Here is an 11,135-nt window from a genome sequence, read left to right as displayed (position 1 = left end):
CACTTTAGAAAGGGAGAAGAAATTTGTTCGAAAAGGGAGAGTTGATCTAGCAATGCAGCGTACATCCTTCAACATTACTGGCTAATTCAAAGCCATCTTTAAAATCTGTATTAAAGAGATTCCACAATCCTGTACGTTGGACTTCGACAGCAGGCATGTATTGCTCTGGCCCTAGACTACCTTAACATTAATGAATTAAACAATATCAATTTGATAATGAAAGAATGTACTGAACAACCGAGTTGGTGCAGGACGTGCGACACCCGACATTCACGGTTGAATTATTCATCTATCCATTTTCTAATCTGTTTATCCTCACAAGGGTCACGGGTGTCCCAGCTGTCTTTGGGCAGTAGGCGGGGGACACCCTGAACTGCTTGCCAGCCAATCTCAGGGCACACATAGACGAACAAAGATCCGTGCGCACAAGCACACTTGGGGACGCAATTTAGAGTGTTTCATTAAACTGCCATGCATGTTTTCAGAATGTGGAAGGACACTGGAGTACCCCGAGAAAACCCACGCAGGCAAGGGGAGAACGTGCAAACTCTACACAGGAAGACCGGAGCCACCATCGAACCCTGCAGCTTTGCACTGTGAGGCGGATGCACTAACCGGTCGACCACCAGTTGATTTAATGTTCCCTGAATCTGAAATAATAGAAGCAGCAAACCTCAATCATTTCTTTTTATGAATAAATACAAATAACAGATTTAGCAAAGCTGGACTTATATATTGTCAAGTGAATTTGCCAGAATCTTCTGCCATATTACTGTTTGCCTCAAAGATCCTGTGAAGGTAATTGCGAGATATATTTGTAAAGACATTATACATGCTTGACAGTAATTGCTTATGCAGTATTGTACTCAGCTGTGGAGGTATGGCATGAAAACATTTTTCATCATTTCAGTTTTCCTAAATTTTTTTTGGGGGGTGCGGGGGGGCTGGTGGGAAGGCGGCATGTTTAAAATGGTGCCAAATGACACTTTTGAGTCTGGCTTGTCACCCTTCCCTCACTATATATGGACTTGAGCACCTTTTCGCGACATGGATCTAGCTAGCTAGGCCGTGCATACACCCTGAAAAAGCATTCTCACTTTGCATAGCTGTCTAGGCTCCTTAAAAAGTCGTCGTCTGTCGTCAGTGCACATGTCACGCAGAATGAATGAATGAATGAATAAATAAATCTAATCTTATCTGATATTACAGCCAGCGTGTAGAGTTAGGCTTCACATTGGCGTGGCTGCATTAGAGCGCCTCATTGTCACCCCATGATGAGTCGGTAGATTACACTGTGTTCCAGTCACCAAAGGCTTTAAGCAGAACTATTTTTGCAGCACAAATGTTATGGGTAGACATAAAATGATGCTACACAAAGTAGCATTTGAGGTAATGGCAGTGGCATTTGATTGACATTTGACAGATGAGCGGCGTGTGTTGCCAAAGCCTTCAGCAGACACACCCACAGTGTTTGAGGGTAGAGAAAATGGCTTGATTTTTCATCATTTTGAAGCCTCATTTGATACACTGTACTTGAGGATAATCCAAATTTGGTAGAGTTATTCACAACACTCTTATTTGTCCAATACGTTTCATTCAACTTGAAGTTTGTATGCTGTCCTCTGTGGAAGCCTGAGGCCTGACATTGGATGACCGATGTGGGTCACTGACCTACAGTATTTGCATGTACACGTAGTATATACAGTGTAAAAAAAAAAAAAATCTACAAAAGTAAAAAAGCTAAACGAGTCTATGTTTTTGTGCTCGAGGATTGCTTGTCTTCCATGTTCTTGTCTCTCTGAAGACTTCAGTCCACATTTGCACTTAACACCGCAATTAGCTGACACCAGGGAGATGCATAATGTGAGCGAGGCTTTACACTCAAAGCTGCTAAGCCTCAGTATTTTTCAGTAAGCTCATAAATCACCAACAATCTGATGATATCAATTATTTCAGTAAATAAGTGAGTGGAGATCAAGCCCTTTACCCTCACTCACTGCCAGCAGTGAATTAGCACACTGACAGCTTTAAGCAGCTAATTAAAGCAGAATGAAGCTTCCTAAAGGATTACTGGAGAATGTGTTCTTGTGTTGTACCCCAGTATGAAATAAGCACATAATACAGTCGCCAATTAAAAAAAGATGCATGGTTAGACTGCCTACAATATGTCCACAATCTTTGATGAATACCTACAGTATGTGTAAGTCATTAATGTTTGATTCGATTCATCTGAGACACAATATCTGTTTTTCAGTCTTAGCTGTCTCCTTGCAATTCATCATTGACCTTTTTTTTTTTTTTAGGTCAGAGGGAATTATTTGAAGTCAAAACATCTGAAAGAGATGTCTGACAGGCGATCTGATTTCTTGGGTGCATAAGCGAGGTGGGGGAGGGTGTGGTCCCACTGGTCCGATAAAAGGTCTGGCTTCTTACAGCAAACCATGCCTGCATGCCCACTTTTAATTGGCCGCTTTCTGTAACTGTGAAACTTAATGACTTTGTTCCGGGATTAAAAGCCTCAGAGTGTTTCAGGCAAAGCAAGGGTCCTTACCTTTTCTTGGCTGATCTGTTCCTCATCCTGATATCCCACCCATCCCCTAGATTATCATTCTCCTTTCCATATTGCATCTCTTTTGTCTTGATCCTCTTCCTTCTTCATTTATTACATATTTCACAGTTGCACAGGACTGGACTTTGACTGTATGGAGGTTTGCCATCCTTGTCAAAGATCGCCTTTTTGGATAGTAGTCTTTAATGTCATGCCACATTTTAACTCCTGACTGCAATTTTATCAGCCTGTACTTTGACCTTGCAGTCTACTCTTTGCCATTTAGGTTATATGAACTAGTACTGGACCAAGGATTCCTGTAACACACTTCTCTTCTGTGTAGGGGTGTGGATGTTGCGACCAATTGATACATGACCAATGTGCTTGCACTCTGGCGAGGAAGCAAATGTGTACTTGGTAATACTATGACTAATAGTTACTAATTTTGCATGACATCATGTCAGCTCGTCTCAATTTTACTTAGCCCCACTCGCCTTGGTTTGGGGTAGGCTGTTTTCCTTGTCAGAATAGTACTACAGGAAATGCATTGAACACTGTGTCATGTTCGGTGGAAAGTGACGCTACCACTGCCACAGACTGCAGCAAAGTAGAGAGTATTACATTACAGCATCCAAAGATGCAAATGAACAGGGGTAGGTTACCTTCACCAATTGGTGTGGACAAATCTTCTCCGCAAGTGAAGGGACGAGCAGTGAGTGGTTCACATTACCCGTACGGTAGCGATTCGGTGTGCTTCTAACCCCAACTGACCACGTACTAGAACCTGGAGCTAATACTGCCTTTTGAACTTTTCCTTCCTTTCCTATAAGAGCAAGATAACCTGAAAGTGCTAGGAAGAAAGTTTGGTTGAATTCTAAAACTGCTGGGAAGTGACCTTGTTGCAACCTTTAACCTTTGGAAATGCTGTTTATCATAATCCATTCCAGCTGCAATATTTAAAGCAACAAGCGATCTACAAAGTCTATGTGAAGACAGTCAAGACTGTGAATTTAAAAAAACAACCCCCCCCCCCACAAAAAAAAAAAAAAGACCGCTTGTGCAAAAAGAAGCAGGGCATCAAGAGCAAGTTATTATGCTACAAGCCAACTTTAAATGTTAATATTATACATGATACTTATTTTCATAGCCATGAGAACCATGAGACAATTGAAAACTTCACATTTAAGAAAGTCTACTCGAGGTTGTGAATTTCCACTTCAACATGAATTGAGGCTTGCAACAATCAAATTTAAATAAATGTGACAAGCACTCGTGGATTGAAGGAGTGCTTTTTTTTTTAGAGTCTATGTTTGGAAAATAGCAGTTTCACACTCGGGACTCAAGAACAACATCTAGACTCACAGTGGTGTGATGACATTGATTCAGAAAAGTGGAATCAAAAGCATTTCAAACACTGTTGTCTATTCCTGTGTTCGAAAGGAACCACTTTGTGATCTGGCCTTGACCCGATGCGTTTCCACAAGCGTTAAGGAAAGGTGGGATCAAGGTTCAGTGATTTGACTTTCCAAGGAGTCCCTGAGAACGGGAATGCTTTGTCCCTCCATGTATGGGCTTTCCTTGCATTTGATTCTAAAGGCCTAAAGGTAAGCTTTTGTTACTGACTGTACGTGCTAAGAGGTCTCTGTGTGTGTACAATCATGATGTCATTCTTCATCTGAATGGCTTTCAATCTTCCCCCAACCACACCATCATACCAAGCTCAGCCCAGATGTCCGGCTGGGCAAGTGCTCAGCGATAGCCTAATCGATGCGGTGCTTAATCAGACAGCTTAACGCTAATACCTTGGACAGGTCCACACCATTCTCATATCAGCAGCCACACATTTTGAGGTGACATAGAAGAGACCAAAGACGAAAGGCAATCTTGTAAAGAGGCACATTGTTCTTCTGTTTTTTTTTTTTTTTTTTTTTTTTTTAAACTTGACCAAAAAGTAACCTGCATGTGAGTGAGCAAATGTAAACATAGGCTTAGGGGCATTTGCATTTATGCTTCGTGAAACCAACAGCAGCTTATTGAAGGAGATGTTTCCAATGAGACCTGTGCTTATGAGTCAAGATTAGAATTTATGCCACTAACAAAATGCAGTGACCTACCTGCAAACCACTTAGTCAAAGCATACCAAAGTGGCATATACAGTGTTGCCTTGAGATACAAATTTAATCTGTTCCTTGACCACGCTCGTATCACAAAACAATTGTATGTTAAATCATCTTTCCTCATTTGAATGAATAGAAATGCCATTAAATCAGAACAAGAACAAAATTCCAGTTTTTTTAAATGAGATGAAATATGATTAAAATGTATTTTTCATACTTCAGTGAACAATATGCTGTTTATTTTGGTGTGTGCGTGCGTTGCCCACCTGATGGCAGTAAAAGGCAGGCATGGATATACATGGAACCAGAGGACATGTAACTCCATCGATCCATGATCCGAACTGCTTATCCACGCGAGGGTCGCAGGCATGCTGGAGCCCATTACAGCTGTCCTCAGCAGTAATATCGGTCATTCTTCGCAGAGCATAAAGAATATATGACTGAGGACTGCTGTATTGTCTGTCTATATGTGTTACTGCACCATGTTTGTTCAAACACTGACACACCATTATGTGTTACCGTGAGCATTTGGATGGCAGATTTTCAGAACAAGGTTTTTTTTTAATACACCCTTTTTTTTTATTTTATGATTAATTTGACAGTAAAGTTAAGGTGAGAGTAGCAATAAGCTCTTCTTTGTTGACATTTACAGATTCTACTAAACTGCTTGTTGTGAAGTGAGCCGAGTCATTGCCAAGATATACAGCATCTCAAATTTGTGCTTGCAAGTCAAAGCAAAAAAAAAAAAAAGAGCTAACGACAGCTCGCATCTTGAAAAACTGTCCACATACAACTAATCTGCACACACACACACACACACACACACACACACACACACACACACACACGTTAAATATATACTCATGAGCATATTACTAGATAGTCACACTATGCCCTATACAGTAGATATTTTCAAAAATTCAGCTCGGTGTCCGTGGAATAATGGTGAGATTGTTATTTTCCTTTCACAAATCATCAACCTTTATAAAACTCTAATGGGCTTTTACTTTCCTGTCCATATTTACTTAAATTAGTCTACTTGAAAAGGAAAAGCAGTGGCATATAGTTGAGTCGAGAAATCATCATCAACTTTGGTGTTTCAGAGGGCCAACAACTGTGCTGTCAACACAGTAATTGACATGCCAATCAATGGCGGGTGCGTGGCCGGCTTTTAGGAGGTCCCTGAGGTGGCTGCCTGGAGCACGCTCAGTTTAACACAGTGACGATGCTCGAGTGTAAACAGAGACTACGTATTGGCAAGCTCATCGATGCAGGTGATCAATTAGTCAACATTATTTCCAGTTCTTTGTGTTGGTCTCACCATTTACTCCAACGGCAGCAAGTGCAGTGCCCACACCAGTCTCAAGAGGGAGACAGAGCAAAGAGCAACAATAATCATGCATCAAAAAGGCAGACTGAGATTAGTTTCACAAAAAAATATTGATGCTGAGGACTGTTTTAGATATATCTAGATATTGCAGCTTTCACCATTTGTCCATGCATATTGAGAGTCATGAGAAATGCTTATTGTCAGGTCATTCCTACTCAGGTTACTTATTCCTACTTTTATTGGTCTTCTCTGCCACAAAAAACAAAACAAAACACATTTTCCTATTATGATTACATTTATGCTGTTTGGACATGTTATTTTTACATAACGTATTGTAACAAAAAATGCCCTCACAATACAGGGTGCATTTAAATGTAAAAGTACAACATTTGGTTTAAAAATATACATATTATTCATCAAGAGAACATCATAATATTACTGTGTGGAATTGTTCTATTTATCTAATCAATGTCACGACATATTTTTTTGATAATTGTATTTTTAAAAAGTAAGATTTCATCATTATTATTTTTTTTTTCAATTCTCTTGTATGCTCAGCACTATCAGCTGCCTTTTTCGTCTTTTATTTTTCTCCACAGTGCCCTATAAAGTTGAATGGAGCTACAAATCGTATCGCTGTTTGGTTAATTGATCTCTTGTATATACAGCATGTCATTGACATAATGATGATAAGTGCTTTGAGTGTGCATGTTCTTTGCAAAGCCTCTTTTAAAATTAACAGCACTATGTAACAAGGCAAAGCTAGTGTCTAGAATCTACTACCGGTACTTCAATGATAAAGCTGGCTGGATTCACTGTCTAATTTACTCCACGTAAAAAGCAAGGACACTCAAACACTGAGCTATGCTTACTCCCCAGAGATAGGAAAAGCATGTTAGGTTCCACAGAAGCGATAATACAGTTTGTTTTTATTACATAGCACCACAACCATGAGAGTAAATATGCTGCAGTGGTGTTTAAGTAAAAGACTTTTTAAGCAAGAAATTTGCAAAAAATATCTTGTTGACCAAGAAAAAAGTACACAAAACGAAAAACACTAATACGGCATGGTTAGAATGTGGCATTTTTTTTGTGCCTTAATAAACTGATTTGTTATTTGAAAACTGTTTTCTGTATTTACTTGGGTTATCTCTGTGAGATACTAAAATTGGTTTGATGAATTGAAACCTTTGTGTGTGTGTGATCGATATGCAAGATAAAAACAAAACAACAACAACAACAATTGAAATCAGGAGGGAGGCAAATACGTTTTCACGGCCTTGTAATTTTGACCACTGGTCTACATGAACCGTGTTGCCTGGCCTCATTGCCAAAGTCAGTTGGGACAGGCTCAGTCTCATGGACCTCATGTCATGGATGCCTGGAAAATACTAATGCACCTTCCACTAATTTAAGTAAAAATGCGAGAACGTCACCATGTGCGATATGGCTGCAATATGGGGCACTTCCAGTGGGTTTATGTATGCAGTGGTGCCTTGAGATTCAACGGATATGTTTTGAGAGATACGAGTTGTTTGGCAGATTTTTCTGCTTTCACTGAGAGCAAACATTTGATAAAACAGAACGTAGGTGGCAATCAGCCAGAGTAGGAGTGACAAAAGAAAAAAGAAAAAACAACAACAAAAACGTGCTTCAAGCTGTTTACCCAAGTAAAGTTTACTGGCAAATTAAACAAAGATTACATGTTAGATAAGATAAGAAAACCTTGATTTGTCTCACAATGGAGAAATTCGCTATTAAAAAAAAGTTTATTTAATATACATATACATATATGTGTATATTTATATATATATGTGTATATAAAATTCGCGATTAAAAAAAAGTTTATTTAATATACATATACATATATGTGTATATTTATATTATATATATATATATAAAATTAAAAACACCTTCCAAAAATTGCTGTGTTGTTCTTTTGTGGGAGGCTGGAACAGATTATTGAATTGGTATTCCAATTCAATTCAATGGGGGAAAATGAGTAGAGGTTTTGAGTTGAAAACATGGTGACGGAACAAATTAAACTAGTATCTTAAGACGCCACCGTATTTAAACCTGAACAATTTACAATCTACAAAAAAAAAAAAAAAAAAACAACAAAAAAAAAAACCTTTCACATACGGACAGTAGCATAAAATCGTTTGAAAACCGCATGCACTGTACCTGTCCGGAGCTTCTTATCCTTACCCAGAAACACATTTTTAAGAGTCAACACAATATTTTACTCTCAGTCACAGTTGCCATCCAAACAAAAGGCAAAAAGGTCGTTTTTGCATTGTCTTTAGTTAAAAAACAATCCTGGATAAATGGCCCCTAAATCTGTACAACGCTTAAAATCCATGATGAATTTTTATTTTTGCTCTCCTCTCAAAGCATCCACTTCAGATAGATGAAAGAGTAATATTCCAGCAATAAAGCTTGATTTACATCCCCTCCGCCGGTCTCCCTCTTCCTTTTTTATTTGATCATTTAGACGGGATCATATAACTGTATATCAGACACAAATGAAATCAGGTCCCGTGCACATTAAGGCCATGTCTTTCTGCAGCTAACATCCCCTCCAACCCAACCAGGCAACTCTACGGCAAGCCAAGGGCAGTGCCATTCATTTTCAGGCCCATTTCCTCTTATGATTAGGCGATCAATCAATCCCAGTATTCAGTCTCATCAGGCAGACGGGATTATCTGCCCATCTTCCCCTCTCCCGCTCGCTACTCCCACCCTCCCACACACACACAGCATCACATTAACATCAGCTCAAGTATCACCCAACAAAAGCAACGTGCCACATCCCCTGACCGCAAACACACTACCTCTCATCTTAGTCATCCCTCAGTCAGCCATCGCTTCACCTTATCCAGCCCCCGGTGGTGCTCACGCATACTCATATACCTGCATAACAGTTTGCGTGTAAGGTGAGTCACTGCAACGGGGATTTAAAAATATAGAACATAATATATAACATAACACCACCCAAGCACACTCTACAGCACTTTGGTAGACCTTTAAAAAATGCTATGCAATAATGCTTTTCCAACTTACTCCATAAAGTCGTATAAGGTGACGACAGATAAAGTCAGGATAGATGTAGCTGGTAAGATGAGAACAATGCTAATTGGAATTGGAAAATGGTCATATATCAGGGTCAGTGTTGGAAAAACAAATATACCCGACTCAATGTATTATTTCTTCTTCACAATCTACATTCCTGATGGCAACATAGTTGAAAGCATTTCACCTTACCTTTCATGCTTCATTTGTTTTATGATTCTTTCCCTGACAGTAGAATGAGGACATCATATTGTAAGGTGTCAAAGAGAAACAAATCCATAAGTCATAAACATCCACCGAGGAGACATGAAACATTTAAATGACTTTTAAATGCCATCACTAATTTTTAATATTTCTTGCTAAAAGGGAAGATTTTCTCTCCGCACTAAAAATAATCATTGCATTCCACTTAACAGCAAAAAGCTTTTTGATGTAGAAATGCTAATTCCGCACAGCATACTGTCACGCTTTCAATACGCACTAGCTTTTAGTGACCGTGTTCTGGGTTAATAAAGTTTCACGCCTGAGAGACAACATTTCTTACCGTGCTAATGTCTCATGAAGGTAGGAAGCAATTGAATTATCACAGTGCTCCACCCCCTCAAACACACAGAAAGAAAAGTTGCACAATTGAACTAAGGGAGTGTAACTTAAATAGGGAAACGTGTGTACTGTTTTGGCTTAAAACAAACTGTCTGACAATAAGGAATAAGTTGATTAGCTTTTGTAGATGAGTGAATCAGTGGTGCTTCCTTCTATGAGCAATATGCGGCTGCAATGTGAAAAAAAAAATCATTGTGAAATTATTTTCTATTGACATGGAGTGTGAAGATCTGTAATTGGGGAACAAGCTAATCTTTAGCTCAATGTTGGCTGAAAGTGACTCCGAGGGCCCTATTTTCTTTCGAAGCGCAAAGCACAGTTTAACTGTGCGCAAGGGCAGAGTTTTCTTTCTTTTTTTTGTCGTTTTTGCACAGGTAGACTTGGGCGTAACGAGGTGTTTGCATCGTTGTGTGACATAGCGGGATGAAAACGCATTTTGAAGTCCAATCTGGGCGGCATCGCTCATTTGCTTTAAAATCAGGGGGGTTGCAGCGGCTTGAAAGTGCAGAAAGAGAAATAGATTAACTGGTACGTGCATGACATTGGCAAGAAAACTGCAAGATCTCCCTTGCGGCTGATATACAGTAGTAGGCCGCGTATGAGACGTGGGCAATTGAACACCGCCTCGGACCCTCGACGTGTGCATGCAAGCTTCTGTGTGTGACTTCCTACCCCACAATAGTTGTGGACTAAGTGCAGTCTAGTTTTCAACCGTTTTTATGTCAAGTGAACAGGCGAACAGGTCCAGAGTGTCAGACCCGCATGAAATGAAAAATACGAGTTCACCAGCGACAACGGTCTCGTTATTGCTTAGCACGTAACAATTGCAAGTTATGATTTTTTTCTACATTTCGGCTCAAATGAATTTAGGTGTAAAAGAAATATTAACAGGATAAAAGTGTCATGTTTCTGTCTGTTTTGTCTTGTGGTAGGCGGGATCGAAGGGCGTTTCCTCCAAGTCATGCACCTGATGATGATGATAATCATCATCCGCATTTAAAAGACTGTCATGCTGTCAACTCGTCGGTGAATTCCAGGCTTGCTCAGCACATTCGTACCAAGTGCCTGTATTTTTCAGACGTTTTTGATCATGCTTCTTAGTCCTCCAGCCACGTTGTTGTATTTTGGGTTTTTGTAAGTATTCCTTACTACTGTCTGTATCTTCTTGTATTTCGGAATTGGATTTCTCTTGTCCTTTCACGGCAAGCAATTTATGTTTTGTATTTTCGTCTTAGCCTTTTGCAAGAGCTTTTGATTTATTATGTTTTTCCTGTTTCATAATGACAAGCGACCTTATTTGTACTTTGTTGTTCTTGTGTTGTGTATGAATTCATTTTTTAAAAGATCTTTCTCCGTCTACGTTTGTGGGATCCGCTTCTGTTCTGGACTCTTTACCATTTATTGATACTATACTGGTACAGTATTGATATTTGAATTCATGTGGTTTGGAGGGGTGCAGGGGTGG

The 11,135-nt window shown here is 39.5% G+C and overlaps 1 long non-coding RNA gene across 1 annotated transcript in view; it reads right to left on the bottom strand.

The window, feature by feature from the left end:
- Nucleotides 1-9,234: 9,234 nt before the first annotated feature.
- Nucleotides 9,235-11,135, bottom strand: part of LOC109525986 (uncharacterized) — a 22,005-nt gene continuing 20,104 nt past the window's right edge. The window contains exon 3 of the long non-coding RNA XR_002170246.1: nucleotides 9,235-9,292. This is a non-coding gene — a long non-coding RNA (uncharacterized LOC109525986). The remainder of the gene's footprint in view (nucleotides 9,293-11,135) is intronic.

The sequence above is a fragment of the Hippocampus comes genome, unplaced genomic scaffold, assembly GCF_001891065.2.
Source record: "Hippocampus comes isolate QL1 unplaced genomic scaffold, H_comes_QL1_v1.1 scaffold261, whole genome shotgun sequence".
Lineage (NCBI taxonomy): Eukaryota > Metazoa > Chordata > Actinopteri > Syngnathiformes > Syngnathidae > Hippocampus > Hippocampus comes.
The sequence above is the reverse complement of the archived record's forward strand: the minus strand, read 5'-3'. Positions and strand labels throughout refer to the sequence as shown.